At 38.7% G+C, this 20,464-nt stretch overlaps 2 long non-coding RNA genes across 2 annotated transcripts; one reads left to right on the forward strand and one right to left on the reverse strand.

Moving 5' to 3' along the window:
- Positions 1–1,686: 1,686 nt before the first annotated feature.
- Positions 1,687–15,030, reverse strand: LOC110348642 (uncharacterized). The gene is made up of 3 exons (XR_002394052.2): positions 14,833–15,030; positions 12,850–12,928; positions 1,687–2,938 (listed from the first exon to the last, which is right to left on the reverse strand). It is a non-coding gene; the product is annotated as an uncharacterized LOC110348642 (long non-coding RNA).
- LOC110348641 (uncharacterized) lies at positions 15,028–19,432 on the forward strand. Its single transcript, XR_002394051.2, has 2 exons — positions 15,028–16,497; positions 19,281–19,432. It is a non-coding gene; the product is annotated as an uncharacterized LOC110348641 (long non-coding RNA).
- Positions 19,433–20,464: the final 1,032 nt, after the last annotated feature.

The following is a 20,464-nucleotide window of genomic DNA, read 5'->3' on the forward strand; positions in this document are numbered from 1 at the left end:
TAATTGTGATGACATTTGGAGACTCTACCTAAAAAGTTTAATAGTTATGTTTGTTAGGCAAGTGAAGACAAATACTGGAACATTTAGACTTGTTGAAATACAACAGTAACAGTGAAAAAAAAAAACCCAGTGTGAACATTATTCCCTTTATCTTCATAGCTATTGGAGGATTTGAAACCCAAAGTGGAAAGCTGAACTCTTACGTGCAAGTTTTACTTGTTGGTTTCACTGTTTTCTATTTATTATTAGGAAAGAACCACATACAGGGTAAGCTTTTATTGTGTGCTTTGCATTTATGGACTCATTATTTTTCTTCAAGCTCCTTTTTCTCTCCAAGTTTTCTTGCTTTCTTTGAGGTTTTTTTTAAAATCTTTTATTTTCAGAAAAAATTTTAATATACAATGCTTTCTAAACTTCAATCCCCTGACTTCAGTTTGTTGTTTTTAAAACTGCTAGGTCCACCTAACTGCTGACAGGAGAAAAGGGCTGGTTTCTAATTCAGCAAATTTCTGAGGAAGTGGGTCAGATCCTAGATAATTCTCTTGATACCCTGCAATTTTTAAAAAAGAAATCATGTCCTGCACAGTTTAGTACTTCATTTAATCCAATCTTCTGCACACAAAATTTGGTTGCTGTTACCTTCTCCAATCCTCGGAGAACTCTCTTTCACTTAGACCACCCTCAGCTTGTCCTTTGCCTGCACGCGCATGTTTGCGTGTGCGCACACACACACACATACACACACACATACACACACACAGAGTTACTAACCCTTCCTCCAATCCAAATACATACCCAGTCTTACTCATGCTCCAAGAATTTTTGAAATGACTGGATATGTTGGTCAGGAGGAATCCATCTAAGACTAGGAGATAACAAACAAAAGCTTAGGAGAGCTGGGCATCAGAGAAAAATCCTTACACTACTTAGATTCTCTGGGTTGCTGGCAAGGCTGGATCTAGAGGGCCCTTGTGTATACCTCCTATGGTAAATAGTCTGAGTTAGATGACTGAATGTAAAAGTTTTAAAGTTTGCTTTTAATTGTCTTTAACCTTTAATACAAAATACATTGTGGTCTTAACATGCAGTATCCCATTTAAGGTGTATATGTATATAATTTTACCGATGAGAAAACAACTGAGGCTGAGAGATCAAGTAACTTCCCTGAGGTTCATGAGGTGTAAGTCCAGTGCTTTTCACACACAGCCTTTCACAGCACAGTTTTTCTTGTGGTGTCTTTGTGATGTTTAAACTTCTTTATTATAACATTAGGAAGGTAACACCAGAATAGTCCATCCCAGTCCTAACATTCTGTGACCTTGTGGCTGTAGACAGCAGGTAAGATTTTGAAGAATTGGGTCTCAAAGCATGCACTCCTTTTGAAGATGTGGCAGATAAAATGAACCATCTGGGAAAACACCATCGGATGTGACAGATCTACGTGGGAGCCCCACGGAGCCACAAGTCATCGTAGGGGTTAAGAGGAGAAATTTATCTTGGCAGCACGCACTTCCACAGAAAGGAGTGAGGCCAAGAGGTGCCCTTATATGAGAATACTGTGTTCTAGCAGTCAGGAACATTCCCCTTAGTATCCTTAGTATTTTTCCCCATTGTCTTCTGTGTAAATATCTTCTGAAGTTACAATTTGTAATTGTAATTACATTGCAATTACAAAAAAGGCTATAAAATATTATTTTAAATCAACTAAAGAGTCATGCAGTTTATTTGGTTACAGTGAATTATTTGACAAAATGTTGAATTCGTTCAAACAAATATACATTAAATATGCTAATAAGTACTATTGGCTATGCATGGGTAAGTCACATAATTAGTTATGAAGAATGGTGCAAATCCAAACCTTAAAAATTCCATAAGTCAAATCACTGGCTTTCATCTAATAAAGTAGGGGAACTCATTCTTGGGTTAATTTTAGTACAACTTTAATGTAGCATTTTATTATCTTACAAAATAGTTCTGTAGCTCATGTAAGCCTCACACCAACATTGTAGAGTTTTATTCCCATTTTATGGATGAAGAAACAGGCTTAGAGAGGAAAGGTGGATTCTTGGACTTCACTACATTATTATGTGGCTTAGCTACTGAACTTGAGCCTAGATTTGGGACTTCATTTGAAATATGAATTATAAAAAATTAAATCTTTGTGCTGTGTATGGCCGGCGGATAGCTTTTGGATGTTATTTGCCATGCAAATTATTAATACTATTTCATTGTAAACATAGCGTCATTCCCTCTTATGATTCAAATAAAAGTATTAACTTTAAATTGAAGATGTCTGAATAGAAAATTGTTACTTGGGGAAAAATGCCAATTTCTAAATCTTTTAAAAAATGTTTACAGATAATACGTAATATAACTGGAGAATGGTAGTCTGACTTTTAACTATAAAGATATTATGGAAATTTGTTTTATAGTGTACTTAGCATGTATTCTAGGTGAACCATCAAAAATGCTTATGAACAGTTATACTGTAACGAACAAACCATTTGAATTTAAACCAATGCCAATATATTTTCTTTTAAAGAGAAATATCAGTGTGTGGGCTTGAAGATGAAAGTAAAAATGTATGTGTTTGTGATACGGCTGATAAATCCTTTAAATGACCTTATTCTTAACACTTAAAGTGGAACATCCCAGTACCAGATTAACAAATTTAAACACGATAAAGCCTGAAGTCTAAGTTATCCAGCAGAGTGACTCATGCTTCTTTGTCATCCTCCCACGACAGTAAGTTGTTCCATGTGAATGCTAGTAACAGGCATCATACCCTGTTAATGCTAACATGTAGGAGTCAGTCAGAGGTAAGAACCCCTATCACGATTAGCATTAACAGCATACAGCCTCCAGCAAGCCTCCAGCACTCACAGGATGAGGCGTAAAGAATTTAAACCACAGATTTCCCCTTCCTGATTTGCGCCACCTGCAAAGAGAGAAAAAAATAGTTGCGTATGCACATGCACTAATAAAGATGGAGTGATAGGGTATAAATCGGAATGCAAAATAGTCTTTATTTTCTTTTGAAGGGAAAGAGCTCTTTAAATCCTAAGCATTAATTTGTTGAAAAAGGTGGAGAAATTGGCAATTAAGAGATAATACTGTTACTTTTAAGTATATTTGAAGACTTTTTAAAATTTTAAATTCTATTCTGTAGTTGAGAATAATTTATGCATTTGTATGATTTTCCACAAAAAAGAAAACTACTCTTCAAAGTCCCCAAATGTTAAAATGAAAAGGAGAGAGCTGGATTTCTGATACAGTATTATGTGTCCTAATTTATTTCCCACTGAGGAGCTAGACAAGTAAAAGACAAAAATATTCAAAATCGTACTTTATGAAAATTAAAAGTGAATTAGCCTATTTATAAAAGTAGGATTTGGGCTAGATTTTCATTCTGGAGTAAGTAGTTGAAGTTTTACTGTTATTCTTTCTGAAACTATGACATAGACAATTCAGGTCTTGCCTCCAAATGAATGCATCTAAAAATGTCCCCATCTGCTATTTAGAGCGTCCTTTGGGAAAGCATGCCCCAGAGGCTTTGGTTTTGGTCTATGTAAAGGAGTAGGACTTAAAGAGTGTTCTTATCTCAAATGACTTGTCTTCAGCAAAGATTTGATTAGAAAAAAAGAAAAAGATGAATTGTCTATTTCCCGTTAGAGTCAGATTTTTCTCTCTCATAAAGTGACATTTCTCCCACAAGTTTCTGGTTTCAGTGTTACTACTGCAGAACCTAGAAGTCAGAGCATCATTCAGGTATGTGGTCCTCTTGAGTACCATAGGGGAAGCACCTTCTCTTTTTATTTAATAATGAAACCAGCTAGATGTAAAAATGTGAGTAAGTTCAAATGTAATGCATAAAGTTAAAAATTCCCCAGTGAATATATTTTGACAGGGGAGAATATCGTGGTTTGGAAATTTCCAAACCAAGGAAATATATCATACTTACTGATAGTATTTTTTTAAACTTTGCTGTTTCCTGAGATGAATTAGTTTCATGATGAAAAGATTTGAAATAAACAGTATCAATTCAGGGTTTTAGTTCATTTTATAGAATATTGCTAAAAATACTGTAAACATAGTGACTTTTTCCCTTTAGTAGTGCCTTAGACACAGTAATTGCTCAATACAAACACAATCATCTTTTTTTTTTTTTTTTTTGGTACCGGGAATCAAACTCGGATCCTTAGCTTGTGAGGCAGGCGGTGGAACCACTGAGCTAAATCCCCAGCCCAATACACAGTCATCTCAAGGGTTAGTTCCACTCAACCAGTATAATTCCACTTTCTCTAAAAGGCATATATGTGCATATAAATAAATATATATATATATATATATATATATATATTTGCTTGATACTATTCTACCCATAAATTTAACTCCTATTCTCTAATTGTGATATCTGAGTACAAGTATTAAAATAGTTATTTTGTAATATAATATTTTTCCTCTTTTGACCTTTTTTCTTTAACCATACATATGAATTGTCTGATTAGAGTGCTTTGAAGAGTGACCAGGGTACCAGGGTTTTTGATAGTTGTACTATGTTAAAAATTCTAATAGCTTAGCTTTTAATTTTTTTTGTTTCAAAAACTAAAGGTATATTAAAGAGTCACACAAGTCTTGTTCTTAATGCTCAAATACAAACTGTGATACAAGTCTGATGAATTTCTAAAACTGCAGAGAAATGAGCATTTGTCTTAGTACACTACATAATCTTAAGTCTCATTTAAAACACAGATGAAAATATTAACTCCAATAAACAGATTAGAGGAGAAGACATCTAAGAATAGCTTTAAAAATATATTCAATAGTCTTCTAGCCTCCTGAAGGTGGAAGCTGTGCTCTCAGTGTTTCTGCCTGGGCCAGCCAACCAAAAACAGAATTGCTATGTGCCTGAGTGGCAACTACCGATCGTAGACAAGATAGGCTGGTCCATTAGCCAAGGCCTTGGGTAGAGGATGATGTCATAAGCCAATAGGAAACGAAGTGGCTGTTTTTGGAGTTAATACACCTACCAGCTGGTAGAGTGGCAGAAGAATTATACACAATTATAGAGCTGGCAATCAACAGTGACAGTGTCAACCAAATGATGAGAATATGGCAAGCATAATTTGCAATGCAGAGCAATCCAAGAGAAATTTATGTGAATTATACAAGATAAGTTGGATTGCTATCTTGCTTAGGCAGTTCTGCAGTTATACTTCAAACTCTTGCACTCCACAAAAGTTTCTGGCCTTTTACATGAGGCACGCCGTGGCAATGTAACTTTTACTACAGCATAGTTCTTCTCAGTAGCTGGGAACAGACTTCTTGTTAAATCTAGTACTTGAAAGAACTGCTACTCACTGTGCAAGTTTCAAACCAATCCTCACCTTGGACAAAAATCTACTAAGATGAAGGAATATATATATATATATATATGACAAATAATCAATAGTCCCAAATAACTTTCATTATTGGGCAGGTTACTCTTCCCTGGTAATAAGATCTAAACTGAAGGCACATTCAGGAAATTTTCCCTTAAATTATGCTTTTCTGAAAGATGATTTTTTGGGGAGGATAGAGAAGGGATAGGATTTCAAAATATCTTTATACTTACCTTACTGATTTGCTGGGGAATATATTATCGGCATGCTATATATTCAGAGGAGAATATATCCCAGGTTTGATCCCTTTATTTTTTCAATTTTTTTGGTGGTAAAATACAGAGGAATCATATGATCTTAATCATATTTAAGTTTACATATTAAGTTTGCATATTTAAGTTTACTTGTAATGTTTTTCAATCATCATAATTTATCTCCATAACTTGTATTGTAAGGATCTCTTTTTATGTATGAATCATAATTTCTATCCCCCCACAATTTGATACATCTATTTTTTCAAGTTGTGCTGCTTCTTCTCAGCACAATTTAATATTTGCATATCAAAGCAACTGCATGATATGTCAGTGGTTGAATTTCATAACTAAACCCATCATGGAATACCCTAACTATTCACTTTGAAATATAAAAATATTTGGAAACCATTAGTTTGTTATGAAATGAATATACATCTATTTCCATTGAAAGCCATGATCCTATGTTGATACAGCAATACAAAGTCTAGCTCCAAAATCACTTTAACAGGTGAAAAGAAATATTTTCCTGCTTTTGAAAATTAAAATGATTGAGTTTAGCTAATTTCCTTTAAACATTTTCCCGCTTTAATTGTTTTGGTACCTGTCAAAAATACAAGCATTTAAATGGAACTCATAGTTGATTCCTATATGGATCTTCTTCCTGAAAGCAATTAGCGAATAATTGCATATATGGAAGCAGATTCTGACTTTCCCACCAGAACTTATTCTGATTCTCTGTGTTCCAAAACTAGAGTTTTGGGGTAGGTCATGGATGTAAGCAATAAAGATTAATACAGGTATGTAGAAATCAAGACCTTGAGCAATTTTGGACATGCCAGAGCTATCTTTGGCATAACAGCAATTTCTTGGTTACCTTTTGACCTAGGGCCAAAAGATGAAGGGAGTGCAAACAAGATACCCCAAAGACCCACACCTTTAAAACTTCTGCATCTGGGCTGGGGATTTAGCTCAGTGGTTCTGGTGCCTGCCTTGCAAGTGCAAGGTCCTGAGTTTGATCCCCAGTACCAAAAATAAAAAAATAAAAAAATAAAACTTCTGCATCTGTCCTAGTGCTTTCCTTCTACTTAGTTTGAATCTCTTACTATCGGAATCATCCTCTGTGGTGGGAGAACCAAAATGGTAGGTAAGGTTTCAGATAAGTTCTTCTTGAAATTCAAGTTAAGTCATTTGGGGAAGGAAGAACAGGGTGTGTTTGAAGTTGACATATTAACTTATATTCCTTTATTAGGTTAGTTAGCTAGTCATCCCTGAAAGCACTAGTTAAAAACTGAGGAGAGAGGATCCAAGGTAGGTAGGTTTTGATGGGAGTAAAGAGTGATTTAAGGAAAAGATAAAGATACACCTAAAATAGTTCAAGAGCTTATACTGTTTATATTTAGTATAAAAGTCATAAATTAAATATTTTATCTGTCTCATCTGAGTTTTAATTGTTTTCTGTTTAAATGTCTTTGCATGTTATAAAACTTCATAAAATGTATTTTAATTTTTCAGTAACCCTTCATAAAGAGCTTCAGTGTTCTCTGATAAAAGAAATTTGAAATACTGTTTTTATTAAAAACTTGAACTTTCACAGTGTGTTTATTTGTATAAAGTTTATCACCTGCACTCGAGAATATTATATATTATGAATCAGTACCTGATTTTAAAGGTAAGGCAACTTCTCTGCTGTCAGGAAATGGGGTCAGAATGTTATTTTTCCTCTTGAATTCACAAGGTCTATCATTAAAAAAGAACTGGTGTGGCCTGCTACCAAGACCCCAAGCAATGATAGTGACATCTTCTAAAGCACACAAATGCAGCTTCTCAAACTAGAATGACTGCTGTACAGAAATAACCTATATCCCGCACTCTTAGTGAATAAGATTACATTTCACATCATTAACTTTATATTTAAGAAAAATTTCCTGTGTAAGCCATTATTGTAAGGGAAAATTATAAAATTATGTTGTGATATTTTCTTTTCATATACTTTCATACAAATCTAAATGTCTTTACTTGCTACTTCTAAGTAAGAGCTATTTATTAAAAATAACTACTATTTCTAAATTAAGAGCTCCTTATTGAAAAGAGCCATCTGCATATGAAACAGCTTTACAACATACATTTATATAGTTCAAGAATTTGCCAATAATATTAATCACAACAACAAAAAAGTGATAAAGTTTTGAACTGTCTCAAAAGACAGCCAATGTGGATATTGCAGAATAGTTATGCAACCATTGCAATGAGTGAACATTTAGTTGTGAATGCACAAAAGAGAAAAAATACTGGCTTTAGAAAATTATTTGGTTTTCCCAATTTTAAAACCAGGAAGTTTTTACTGAAATGACTTGTGGAACTTATTTACGAGCTAAGTAACCTTCCTAATAATTTCATTACGGATTGTGATTAATACCTTCACTTTTCAGATAAGGATGTGGAAAAATCAGGTTAGGAATTTTTCCCCAGAGTCAGTGTAACAGAGCAAGCTGCAGAAGCAGGAGTGGAGCCAGGCTGAGTCTGCTGCCCCACCCCCAAGAGCAGCTCGTCCCAGGGAGGGACTGACTTCCTCAGTACCCTGACCTCACGCTGCTCAGCTGCAGGCGCAGACAGCTAAAATGTAAAACACCCGCAAACAAAAACGAGAGTGAACTCAGGGGAGGGATGCATTCTATTGCTTTAAATGATGGCCATTCTTATTTCCTATTTCCACAAAGTTTCCCATGTACCTGCAAACTTAAACATTTAAGTAGACTTCTTAAATTAGTTTTCTATTTTTAATATATTTATGATAATTGTAATCATCTTTGTGAATCAGTATATGTACAAATCGCGTCTTGGTCATCTTTACCCTTCCTTCCCCCTTGCCCTTTCCCTTCTCCTTCCCCCAGATCCTCTTTCTGTCTCCATATCTCCCTGTGTAACAATAACTTTTTCCTTTTCATTTATAATTTATTTTTGATATCCTTTCTTATCTTCCACCCTGGACTTTTCTAAAAGAAAAGCTACTGACTCTGGAATATTCTGTCACTCTTTCAGGGTCTCTCTTCCATAAGGCCTTTTCTGTGCCCTTGATTTCACAGTATTTATTTATTTTGATACCAGGGATTGAACTCTGAACCTTGTGCTTGTGAGGCAGGAGGTGGAACCACTGAGCTAAATCCCTGGCCCTTGATTTCACAGTATTAACTCTCAATACCGAGTTTCCACAAAACACACCCACCAGAACTTCCGGGTTGTTTGTTAGTAAGGTCTGTATGTCTAAACCACAGGAAGAATTTGCTTTCCTACTTTGACAAGCCACAGTTCATATTTTTCTATTTCCACATACCATAATGGCCCCAAGCAAGGAAGAATTTGTGCAATGAGTATTATGTTTGAGAAACTAAGCAAGTTCTGTAAACAAAAGGTTTGACTTTGCCTTATTACAAGTTAGTGTCTTATGATGCTACATATATGGGATACTCTGAGTTATGAGGCAAAATCCACACCGTTTGTATTTTATACGCCATAGGATTTTACTTAATGACTTGGCAAACCAAATGAGGGTTATTGTTGGTGCTTCCCAAGATGTCATCCTGAGATACCACCCTCTGAGGCACTGGGTATGCCTATGACGAATTGCTCTTCAGATGGACTTGCCTACCCTTCCTAAATGCTCTTTTGTCAGGTAGCACTTCTAGGGGCTGGGCTCTCTTTGTTTCCCAGTGTGACTCTCCTTTGTCTTCCCCAAGGTGGCTAGTCCTCTCTCCATCCACTCATCACACTGTGTGGCAATTATTGTATGTCTCTTTCATAGCTGAGTTGTGTGTGAGGGCAGAAAGTAGGTCTTACCTTAGTGCTGGATACAGAGCCAACTGTCAGTAATACTCTGACCTGAGATTAGGCTTTCTATCTGCAGGGTGGAACTGGATTTGGCACAAGTATTTCAGTAAAATTTAAGTGATATACAGTGTTCTTGGAGGATTAGTGTAGCAGAACCTTGTAAATGTGGAAATATATTGAGTTGTTAGTTTTCCAGATTAGTAATGGACCCTTGCAGAGGCATGGATCTCAGTTCACAAAGTATAATCAGGGTAAAGTTAGAAAAAAATGAGTAGAAATAATCATCTGGGCTTGTGAGTAAAAACTGGGTTTCATCCTTACTTTTTCAAGCCACACTTAGATGTCATAATTGTGTAGAACTGTCACTGTTCTTAGGGAATATGTGTTAAAGCATTTAGAGGTGAGATGCCAGGTCTGCATGTAGAATATAAACATAGAGAGATAAGGATAGATAGATGGATAAGGACAGGGAGAAGTAAAGCAAGGAGGCAAAAGGTAACAATTAGTGAGTCTACCTGAAGGTAAGGTATTCCTTGTTCTGTTTTTAACTTGCCTGGGTTTTATCCTTGACCTCACTAATGTTACTAGCTGGATGTCACTTAGCACGTTGACTTTTTTTGAGTCTTAATTTCTTCTCTATAAATGGAGATAATGACTTTACTAAAAAAGTTGTTGTGAAGATGAAGTGACATGACAAATGTAAAGCATTTAGTTGGGTACCAAGCTCATACTCAGGGCTGAAAGATGTTAGCCACAGTACCAATGACACTAGTAATCAGTGCGTGGAGAAGACCTTGTAAGTATCTGGACATCCATCATACGGTAACCTTGCCATTTTACAAGGACAAGTCTAGACAGATTTGCTACTCTACAATTGAATCATTATATAGATTAGGGGTTATCTAAAAGTCTGTATTATTTGGTTTAATCCTGATCTCGAAGTCATAAAGTAACTGTTTAGTATATGTGCTGCCAAAGCAAGCACATAAAGTAACTGTTTAATACATAAAATGTTTCCTTGGAAAATCTGAAGTGTTTTATGAATTTTTCTCTGGTTAAGGAGGCAGATGAATTCCATAACTGTTGAAAACTTAAAAACCTTAGTACTGTGGGTGGTTGACGCAGAAAGATTGAAAGTTTGAGCTCAGCCTGGGCAACTTAGTGACTTAGCAAGACCCAAATAAAATGTCTCAAAGTAAAACATATAATGGGCTCGGGGATGTAGGAGAGGCCCTGGGTTCAATCCCAAGTACCAAAAAACAAAGCAAAACCTAAAATTAACAACTTTTTTAATGTGTCAAGAATTTTTAGAGATCCCTGTGTACACATATATATTTTCTTTCTCTGAATGTCTATCTCACTTTCAAAGTTGGTTTCTTGAACCAGACAAGATCATCCACTTACACAGTTGATTTATACATAATGACAGCAAATACTCACACAGGATTGCTTCCATGCCAGGACTTTCTGATTGCCTGATGTATCCTAACTTGGTTATTCCTCTTCACAACCTCAGGAATGAGCATTAGCATCCTCCCCATGTACACACAGGGTCAGCGAGGCACAGGCAGGGAAATGATTTTCCCAAGGTTAACAGTGGGGGAGGAGGAGCCGCTGGGACACACCCTGGGCAATCTTGGCACTACCTGCTCTGGCCTAGCCAGGGTGGACAGGCACATAAAGGACCACGGCATTTTGTAAAGGCAGCCAGGAAACAATACCTGGGACAGAACGCTCTCATTGATGGAAAAATGGAACAAATGTGATCGAACATCATTGTTTCATCTTATCTCATCATCAGCTTCAGTCTCATTAAAGCGCCCATGTGACATTCTTCACTAATCTGTCCTATTGCCAGTGTCTGTTTATCCACAGATGGTTATAGTTTTTCAGAACTAACACAGTCACAATTAGTGTTAAGCTACAGCCGCTGGATGGATGTTAAGCCTCATTTTCTCACAAATGTGTTGTTGTGTGGGAGGGTGGTAATTTTAGAAATCAAGTACATATCCCTTCACATTGGGGTGGTGAGTGAGGACACTCAACTATTCTGACATCCAGTGAGCTAATCTGAGGGCAAATGTGCTTTTGAGGTGGTTTTGCTGGAGGCCCTGAATACTGTGAGTTCAAAGACACTTAGAGGGAGAGGGCTGAAAAGTGTTTCATGGCAGGAAAGGATTACATAGCTGGGACCAAATAAATGCTTTGCTTTCCTTAAAAGCCTGATAAAAGCAATATGTATGTATAAATACATGTGTCTATATATAAGTTACTGCTTATATATACATACCTATGTGTATATATGTATATATATGAAAGTTGCCAGTAGAAAGGTAGGATAAAAAGTAGCTTTTGAAATTTTAATATTTTCCCTTGGAAAAAATGTTCTGCATGGTTTTTACTCTATCCATTTTCAGGAAACAGGTACCAGGTTTGAACTCAGTTAAGATCAGTGAAAGACAAGTATACATTCTATGGTGAATTTCAGTGGTTCTTCCTCCGACATAGAGGACATGAATTCACAAAGTTAGGAGCTACATCAAAAGGGACTTGAATAATTATTCTGGAGTCACAAAAGTTCCTCAGTGTAAGGGATTTTAAAAATGACTCAGTCCTAGCTACCCACCTGGGAGAATGAGAAAAAGGAGGCACAGGGATGGAGCTAGAAACATGCCATGTTCTCAGGTTACTGCTCATCCACCGTGGGCTGGAGGCCCAGGATTAAAGCAATGAAGCCATTAAAATCAATAGTTCAGCTAAGGAACAGCCAATGGTTCGAACAACAAAGACTTTTACTAGTTAGGGAGAGAGGTGCGCAGCACAAGTGAAGGTGGAGAGTCTGCATACCACTTCCACCAAGTCAAACTATTTATTAGGGACTATGAAACCGAACCATCAAGGAGGGTCATGGCTGAAGAGTCAAGGAAGCTTTTAACTTGCTGATACCGAACACAAAATTATGTGAGGGCACACATTTAAAAAATTCTGGGAAAATCATATATAACTTCCATTATAATCCCAAAGAGGGAGGAAAAGGGAGGTTTAAGAACTATTACTCTATAATGAAGAAAAACTTCTCTAAATAGAATGGTAGATCTTAGTCATGACAGAGTAGCTGATGAGAAAATTTTCAGAAGTTAAAATCTAGGGCTTTCTAGATGGGTTTTTTGATTCACAGAAGAGTGATTTGATGAACTATGAGGAAAGATGAAAGTTATCGTGTTTGCACATGGAAAGTAAAGTGTGGCAAAACTTTTTAGTACATTCCAGTAGTACAAGTAACTAAGTTCCCACAACTGAAATGGTATCAAACTGTGCAGCAATGTCCTGTTAGCCTCTCCTCTCTCTTTTCAGGGTCATGCAGTTGGGGCCATGCCCAGCTTGCTCACCTGTGTTCCTCCATCCGTAAGCAGAGCGACGCCAGCCTTCCCAGCAAGAGAACATGGCGTTTTGAGGCTTTTACTTTGCCTGTAAAGATCATTAAATTGTACTTTTTACACACTAGTAGGGTAAGACAAGAGTTCAGGTTTATCCAGTACCTTGAAGGTTTGTTCTGCCTTGAAGGTGCTGTAAGTGTTAGCCAGTGTCAATAGGTCTCATTCTTAGTATGTGTGGCCAGAGAGAACTGAGCCGTTGTGGGAGGGAGGGAGCTCACTGACTCCAGCCCATTCCGAAGTTGCCCTTGCAGCAGAATAACCAGTAAGTGTGACAGAAATCAGGGGACAGCAAGGTATCAGGCATCAGAGCCTAAACTGAGACTCAGAGGCCTGCAATCCAATCCTTTCCCCTCCACCCCAAAGCCCACATGCTTATCTCAAAGCAGACTTTGTGCTAAGGACTGAGTGACCTTACTAGAGAAAACTCAAATTCTCTTAGATACAAGTCCTTGAGGACAAAATGGGGCCAACACCATGCACCCTGCCAATTTCCTTTCATTGTCACTAACAAATTAGCTGAGGCAAGGAACTGCTTTGAAAACTTTATAGTTTATATTATTGCTCACATAAACAATTAAATACCCATCTAATTTTAAAAGATGAGTCTATGAGTATTACTAGTGCTCTTAGATTGTAAAGCAATATATAAGACGCAGGGAGGCTGAGACAGAAGGAACTCGAGGCGTTTGAGTTCAGCCTGGGCAACTTAGCAAGATACTATCTCAAAAAAATTTTTTTTCTTGTAAAGGACTGGCAACATAGCTGAGTGCAAAGGCCCTGGGTTCAATCCCTAATATTAAAAGAAAAAAAGCAGTTCTTTTTCAGTGGTGAAGAGTCAATAAGCAGTAACAATTGTTTTGAAATATCTACATCATATCCACTTAACTTCATCTGTCTAATGCTAAATGTAAATTGAATTATAAGTGCCATTAGATACCTCTGTCCTCTTCAAGTCACAGAGTCTTGGATCTGCTGTGTGATGGAGAAGTAACTTAACCTCTCTGGGCTTCAGTTTTTCCATTTTTAACATAGTTTCGAGTCTCACTTATATCTTTGCCAGTTGCTCACTTCAGAATTTACACGTTACATTTTATTCTGAATCATCCTAATATGCCTGTTTTGCGGCTATAATTTTTTTTTTTAAGACCTGGTCTACTCTGGAGCGCTGTGAAATATGATAGACACTCATAGGAATCTTGCGAGGAAAATCAATCAATCAATCAATCAATCAATACAGTCAATGTGCCCGAAGAACTGCACCCTGGGCCTGGCAAGTAAACATCCAAGCTTGCCAGGCATGGAGGCGCACGCCTGAGATCCCAGCACTTGGGAGGGTGAGGCAGCGGGAGGCTCGCCAAGAGTTCCAGGCCAGCCTGGGCTACATGGGGAGACCCTGTCTCAACAAAACAAAACAAACCCCCAAATAAATAAACACCTAAGCTCACTGAACGTTTGCTCATCCTTCACTTCTATTAAACGAAGTCATAGACAGCCAAAATGATACGATTCTAACTTTATAAAACTTAATTACTAGTTATTTTCCAAGAGAAACTAGAAGAGACACCTGTTTGGACCCACAGTGCCCCACGCACATCTCTGGCCTCTTCGACAGCCCGTCACAAGCACCTCCGCAATCAGCAAAGGAGACCTGGCCAAGAAGCTCAAGCGTTCATTTCTAAAATTATTATTTTTAAGCATCCTCCCTTGCCCGCTCCCCCGGGTTCCTCCAGCCACAGCCGAGCGCCTTCCTCAGGCGCGCGCCGGGCTGGACTCGCGGCCACGTGCGCGCCGCTGCCGCTGTCGCTCCCGCGCCGCGCAGCCCGTCCCGCCCCGGCCACCGTCTTCGCGCGGCCCGTCCCGCCCCGGCCACCGTCGCCGGGCCGCCGCCACGTTCCAGAGGAGGGCGGACGGGTGAGCGAGCCCAGAGTCGCGTACCTCCGGGCTCTGGCCGCTTCTTTCCTCTCAAGCCGACCTTCGCGCTTGCTTCCTGCCGCCCCGTCCCGACCCGGGGCTGGCGACAATCCCGCGGTGGCTGGTGACGTTCGCTCCGGCTTGGCCGAGCACAGGAAGCCCGCGCCTACGGTCGTGCGACCCTTTTATAACCCACTTGTGACTCATAACCGACCGGGCGGCTTTTCTGTCACCCCCCCCCCTTCCCCTCCTCCTGCCTCTTCTTGGAACCCACAGCTTGAAAAACTTTTTTTTTCTTTTTAAAGGAAAAGTCGAAAAAGTCCAGCGCCCCGAGGAGGGGTGTTTTCCCCTTTCCCTTTCTCGTGGGTCACTCGGTGTGTGTTTTCTCTTACACCCGCCATGTACTTTCCTGACCCGCGCAGCAAGGCTGGGGCGCCAACCTTTGTTCGCAATGAAAAGGAAACGCATTCAAATTACGGCCAGACGTTGCCGAGCTTTCAGTCGGCTGGAGGGGAAGTGCTGCTTCTTACAACTGGCTGGCTGGGGAGTCTACACCCTGCTTGTAGTTGAGAAAGAAAAGTGAAGCAAGTGGAAAGTTCTCCCTTCCTGCTCCTACTGATTCAGCCAGAGGCAAGCGGTCCCTAACCGAGGAAGGAATGTCTTCTAGGGACGGTCTGTGTGGCCACGCCCTTATTTCCCTCAGAGGTCAGCCTTTGGTTTTGGAATGCACTAAAGGGTTGAGAAAATTTGTACCTTCCCTACACCCAGGTATACTTGGGCATGCTAAGGATACATTTGAATAGTCGCTAATTTTGACCACACACATTTTCCCTCCTGGCCCTCCAGACCCACTCCCAGGACATGTTCCACCCAGGAGCACTTGGGACTTTAGTCACTCTTTTCATTTCATCACCCCAGCCTCTGCTTTCTCCCACCCTACCAGGGTGGGTGGCATTTTCTTGGAGCGGGCCATTTGATAGATGGGGTGGGGCAGAACAAAGATGCAAAAGTCTGGCAAGTTTATACTTAACAAGCTTAGTTGAGTAACTCATTTATGAGTCTCATAACCTTTTAGACTTGAAGAAATAAGAGAGGGGAGGATAAGAATAGACAGTTTCATCATCATGCACTCATTCCTTTTTATGGATAAGACAAGGTCACTGCTGGATTTCCAGCACAGGTGCCTATACTTGGATCTTCCATCCCAAGTGCAAAAGGCAGTATTAGTCGGTATAAAATTGATACAAGAAAATTTATTTCTAGATCTCCTGAATGCATGGCAGAATTGAAAACCACATAGTCAATTTACAGAGGATCCAGTCTGGTTAAGGAACTTGGGAGAATTTTAAGACTATCCTTTTTCCACGATTTTTTATAGCACATATTGATTATACAGTAGAGTGGTTTTTATTGTGACCCTTTCATACACGTGTATAACAAACTTTAACAATATCCTTTCCCTGTTACCTTCCTTTACCCTCTCCTTCCCTCTCTCCCATCCCTTTCATCTTTTTAAATTGTCTACCTTCTACTTTCATGTCATCTTTTTTGGTCTAGATTCCACATGTAAGAGAAAACGTGAGACCCGTCTTTCCGAATCTGGCTTAACATAATGATCTTCACTTCCATCCATTTTACTGCAGATGACATGATTTCATTTTCCTTTATGGCTGAATAATACTCTATTGTGTATGTATACCTCATTTTTTTAATCTATTCATCTTGTTGACAGGCGCCTAGGCTGATCCTATAACTTGGCTATTGTGAATAACAGTGGTATACACTCCTCTGTATGCTGACTTTGATTCTTTTGGGGTATATACTAGGAAGTGATATAGCTGGATCATTTGGTAGTTCTATTTTTAGTTTTTTGAGGAGCCTTCGTACTGATTTCCCTAGTGGCTGGACTAATTTACATTCCCACCAACAGTGGACAGTAGTTTTTTTTCCTTAAATACTTGTTGGCATTTATTGTTTTTTGTGTTCTTAAGGATATCCATTCTGACTGGAGCAAGATGGAATCTCAGTATAGTTTTGATTTGCATTTTTCTGATGGGTGAAGTTTGGGAACATTTTTTCATACAGTTATTGGCTGTTCATATTTCTTCTTTTGAGAAGTGGAGGTTCCTTCCTCTTGAGTGTTTTTTTGTTTGTTTTTTGAGGGTCCTGGGAATTGATCCCAGGGCTTTGCACATGCTAGGCAAGCACTGTATCACTGAGCCCTAAGCCCTAAGACTCTATTTTTAAGGCTTGTATTTTCTTCCCTCTTACATATAATTCAACAAAGAATGACCATAATGATAAGATGTAACATTTATAAAGCATTTACTGTGTCCTGGGCCTTGCCCTAAAACTCCATATGTGTATTGACTTTCAGTATTATGATCTTATGGAGAGGAACATTGTTACCTCTATGTCCAGATGAGGAAATTGTGGCACAGAGAAATTAATTAAATGCTTTATATTGGGCCTTAGTGAATAGTCAAGCTGAGATTCAAACACAGCTCTAGCCCAGGCAGTCTATCCCCATATTCCAAGTCTCCTTGCTTACAGATCCCTGTGGAATCTGGTAGCTGGGGAAGAGCCATACAGTGAGCAGTTGGTATATGGCAAGGAAGCATGATTCTCACTCAGATGGACCAGGCCCCTCTACTGGATTTAGAAACCTGAAAGGTCTTTCAAAATTTCCCCATTCTTGTCATAGTTTGGACTATACGAAATTGCCCATATTTGCTCTTTCATTCCCCAAATTAGAACTTTGTATAATTCAGTGTAATAGAAGCAGGGTTTATATTTCTCAACCCCCCTTTTTCCCAGTGAAAAATAAATCTAGGTTGTATGTTCCCCATTTTAGGTCCTAGTTTGGGACACAAAGCAGAGTGGACAGAGAAATGGGTTTTTGGAATCAAATTCGCCTGTGTTTCACACTAGATCTAGCTGTGGAACCTGATGGTTAACCTCGGTGCCTCACTTTATCTGTAAAAAAAAGCTAATAATGGGATTGTTATGGACTGAATTTTGTTATCCTGAAATTCAACTGTTGAAACTCTAACCTCCAAAGTGACTGTATATGGAGATAGTGCCTGTGAGGATGTAATAAAGATTAAATTAGATCAAGGGTGGGTATCTAAACTGGTAGGGCTAATGCTCTTATTAGAAGAGGAAGAGACATCAGACTTCTCTCTTTCTCTCCCTCTTTTCCTCTACAATGAAGAGGTCATCTGAGAATATAATGACATGATGGTTTCCTCTATGTCACAAAGATAATCCTCCCCAGAAACTAAATTCTACTGGGTCTTGACATTGGATTCTGCCATCCAAAACTATGAAGAAATAAATGTGTTGTTTCAGCCACCCAGTTCATGGTGTTTTGTTATGGTAGCCTTAGCAGACTAAGGTAGGGATACGTTGATTAATTAAGGCGATGAATGCAAAGTGCCTGCTTCATGAAAGCTTGAGAAAGTAAGGGTCCCTGTCAAGATAAATGTTATCCCATGGGTGTCCTGAACTTAACTGTACCTACATTCCCATTCATATGCTGGTCATAACACCAGTATTTCTGAATGTGCCCTTATTTGGAAATAAGGTCTTGTGAATACAATTAGTTAAAATAAGATCATATTGCAATAGGATGGGCTCTTAGGCCAAAATAACTGGTGTACTTATTACAAAAACACACATGATGTGTAGAGAAAGAGGCACATGCAGAGGGAAGTTGATGTGGAGAGACATGGGGAAGTTGGCTATCTACCAGCCAGGGAGACAGGCCTGAAACTGATCCTTCCCTTATATCCTTCGGAGGAAACCAATGCTGTCAACCCATTGATCTTGGACTTCCAGCTTTCAGACTGTAAGATGATACATCTTTGTTGCTTAAGCCATCCAGTATGTGGTACTCTATTATGGTAGCTCTAGCAAAGGAAAACAAATGCATCTCCAGGACTGATTTGGCTCAGGTTCTTATCCCTTCTCAGACCCATCAGAGTCTGAGCAGTTAACACCAATAATCTCCCAGATAAAAGTGGCAATTATTGATATTATTATCAATAATGCTGAATCGATTGTGGCAGCTGCACATCTACATACCGATGAAGAAATCTTATGAACACACTGTACATACATGCAATTGTGTAGAAACCACTACAATCACAGGGAATGATTAGGAACCAACCACCTAAACTCTGGTCCTTAAAGAAATAAATGGTGAAAAAAATAACAGTAATTCCTTTAGGTTCATTGACTACTAAAATTCAAGTTTGATGGTTACTAAACTCATTTTTCAGCTCAGCCTATTGGAAGAATATGAGAGGAAACATTTCTCAGAATGGATAATACATTTTAGATGGTGGGTGAAGAAATAGACCCACATTTCAGGCTTGACCAGCTTATATGATGAAGCACAAGCTTTCAGTTCACTGTTTACTCTGTTGGATAGTAAAATGGAAATCGTTAATTATTCTCTGAACTTGCAGATGCCCTCTGTCCCTTAGGATTATGAAGGTTGAAGGATTATGAAGGCTTCTTCTGGATCCCAACAGTGGTGCAACCATAATTGGTGCCTGAGGCTAAAAATGTGGCCTTCATAAGATGTTCAGACTTAATAAAATGTTTTATTTTTCACAAAGGATCAGAGTATTTTTCCTATCATAATTTAATTTTTATTCCTTTCACTGTTCATAACGTTTTGGAAGCCCAAGTCTGAAGTTTGTTTTTTTTTTCACCCACAATTCCTTTGTTAAATGAGTTACTGGCTTATAGTGTTATGTGACACTCTTAAATGCTGGGATGCCTTCAGAGGATAAAAGAGTGGTGTATTTTTTTCTGCTCTCTCCATCAAATAGATGAAATCTACAAATTAGGGAAAATTAACCTTTCAGTTTTTCCTTTCCCATTCACCCCTTTGCAGTGATGAATGGAATGCATTCAAATCTCTGCATAGAAGGTTCGTATTTAGTGCAGTGAGTGACAGGCTCTGATCAGCTGTGACCTAATTAATGCATCACATGTCTCCTAAGAATCTTTTTGTTTATATATGCACCGTCTTCTGTAGATAACTTTTAAAAATAACCAATGTTTAAACTTTTTGCTAATGCCATTTTTGTTGGCCCATTTCTTCTTTCTAATGTTTTGGGAAGACAAGTTGTCAGAGTCTGTTGGAAATTTTCCTTTAGTGGAGGAGAAGGTAGACTCCTGGGACTGGACTGAGATTTTCAGAACATTTTGGTTCATAAACAACATTGGAAGAGAACCACGCTGGTTCAAGATCTGTCATTACCAACACAGAGAAAAATTCCTTCCCCTCTCCCTCAGCACTCATTTTGCTCAGTATCTGACACAGCCTGCTCTTATCTCCACTGGCCTGGCCCAGAGTTCTTAGCTTCAGTTGGTGAATTGATGAGTCCCTTGTGGTATATCACTCTACACTGTCTCCCCCACCCCTTCCTCCCTGAAATGATGGGATACTTCTGTGAGCACCAGTACTATCCTTGTGTTTTATTTCTGCCTAAAAACCAGTATCCTATAACCCAGGCACGGAGGTCCTCACGAGAAATCAATGCTACTTTGATGTTGCTCATTTTATTAGCCTTCTAGAACTGCATAACAAAATATGATAGCCAGTATGGCTTAAACAACAGAAATTTATTTCTCACAGTCT

This window comes from Heterocephalus glaber, unplaced genomic scaffold (assembly GCF_053883595.1).
Source record: "Heterocephalus glaber isolate CG9 unplaced genomic scaffold, H.glaber_assembly_v1.0 deba00000122, whole genome shotgun sequence".
Taxonomy (NCBI): Eukaryota; Metazoa; Chordata; class Mammalia; order Rodentia; family Bathyergidae; genus Heterocephalus; species Heterocephalus glaber.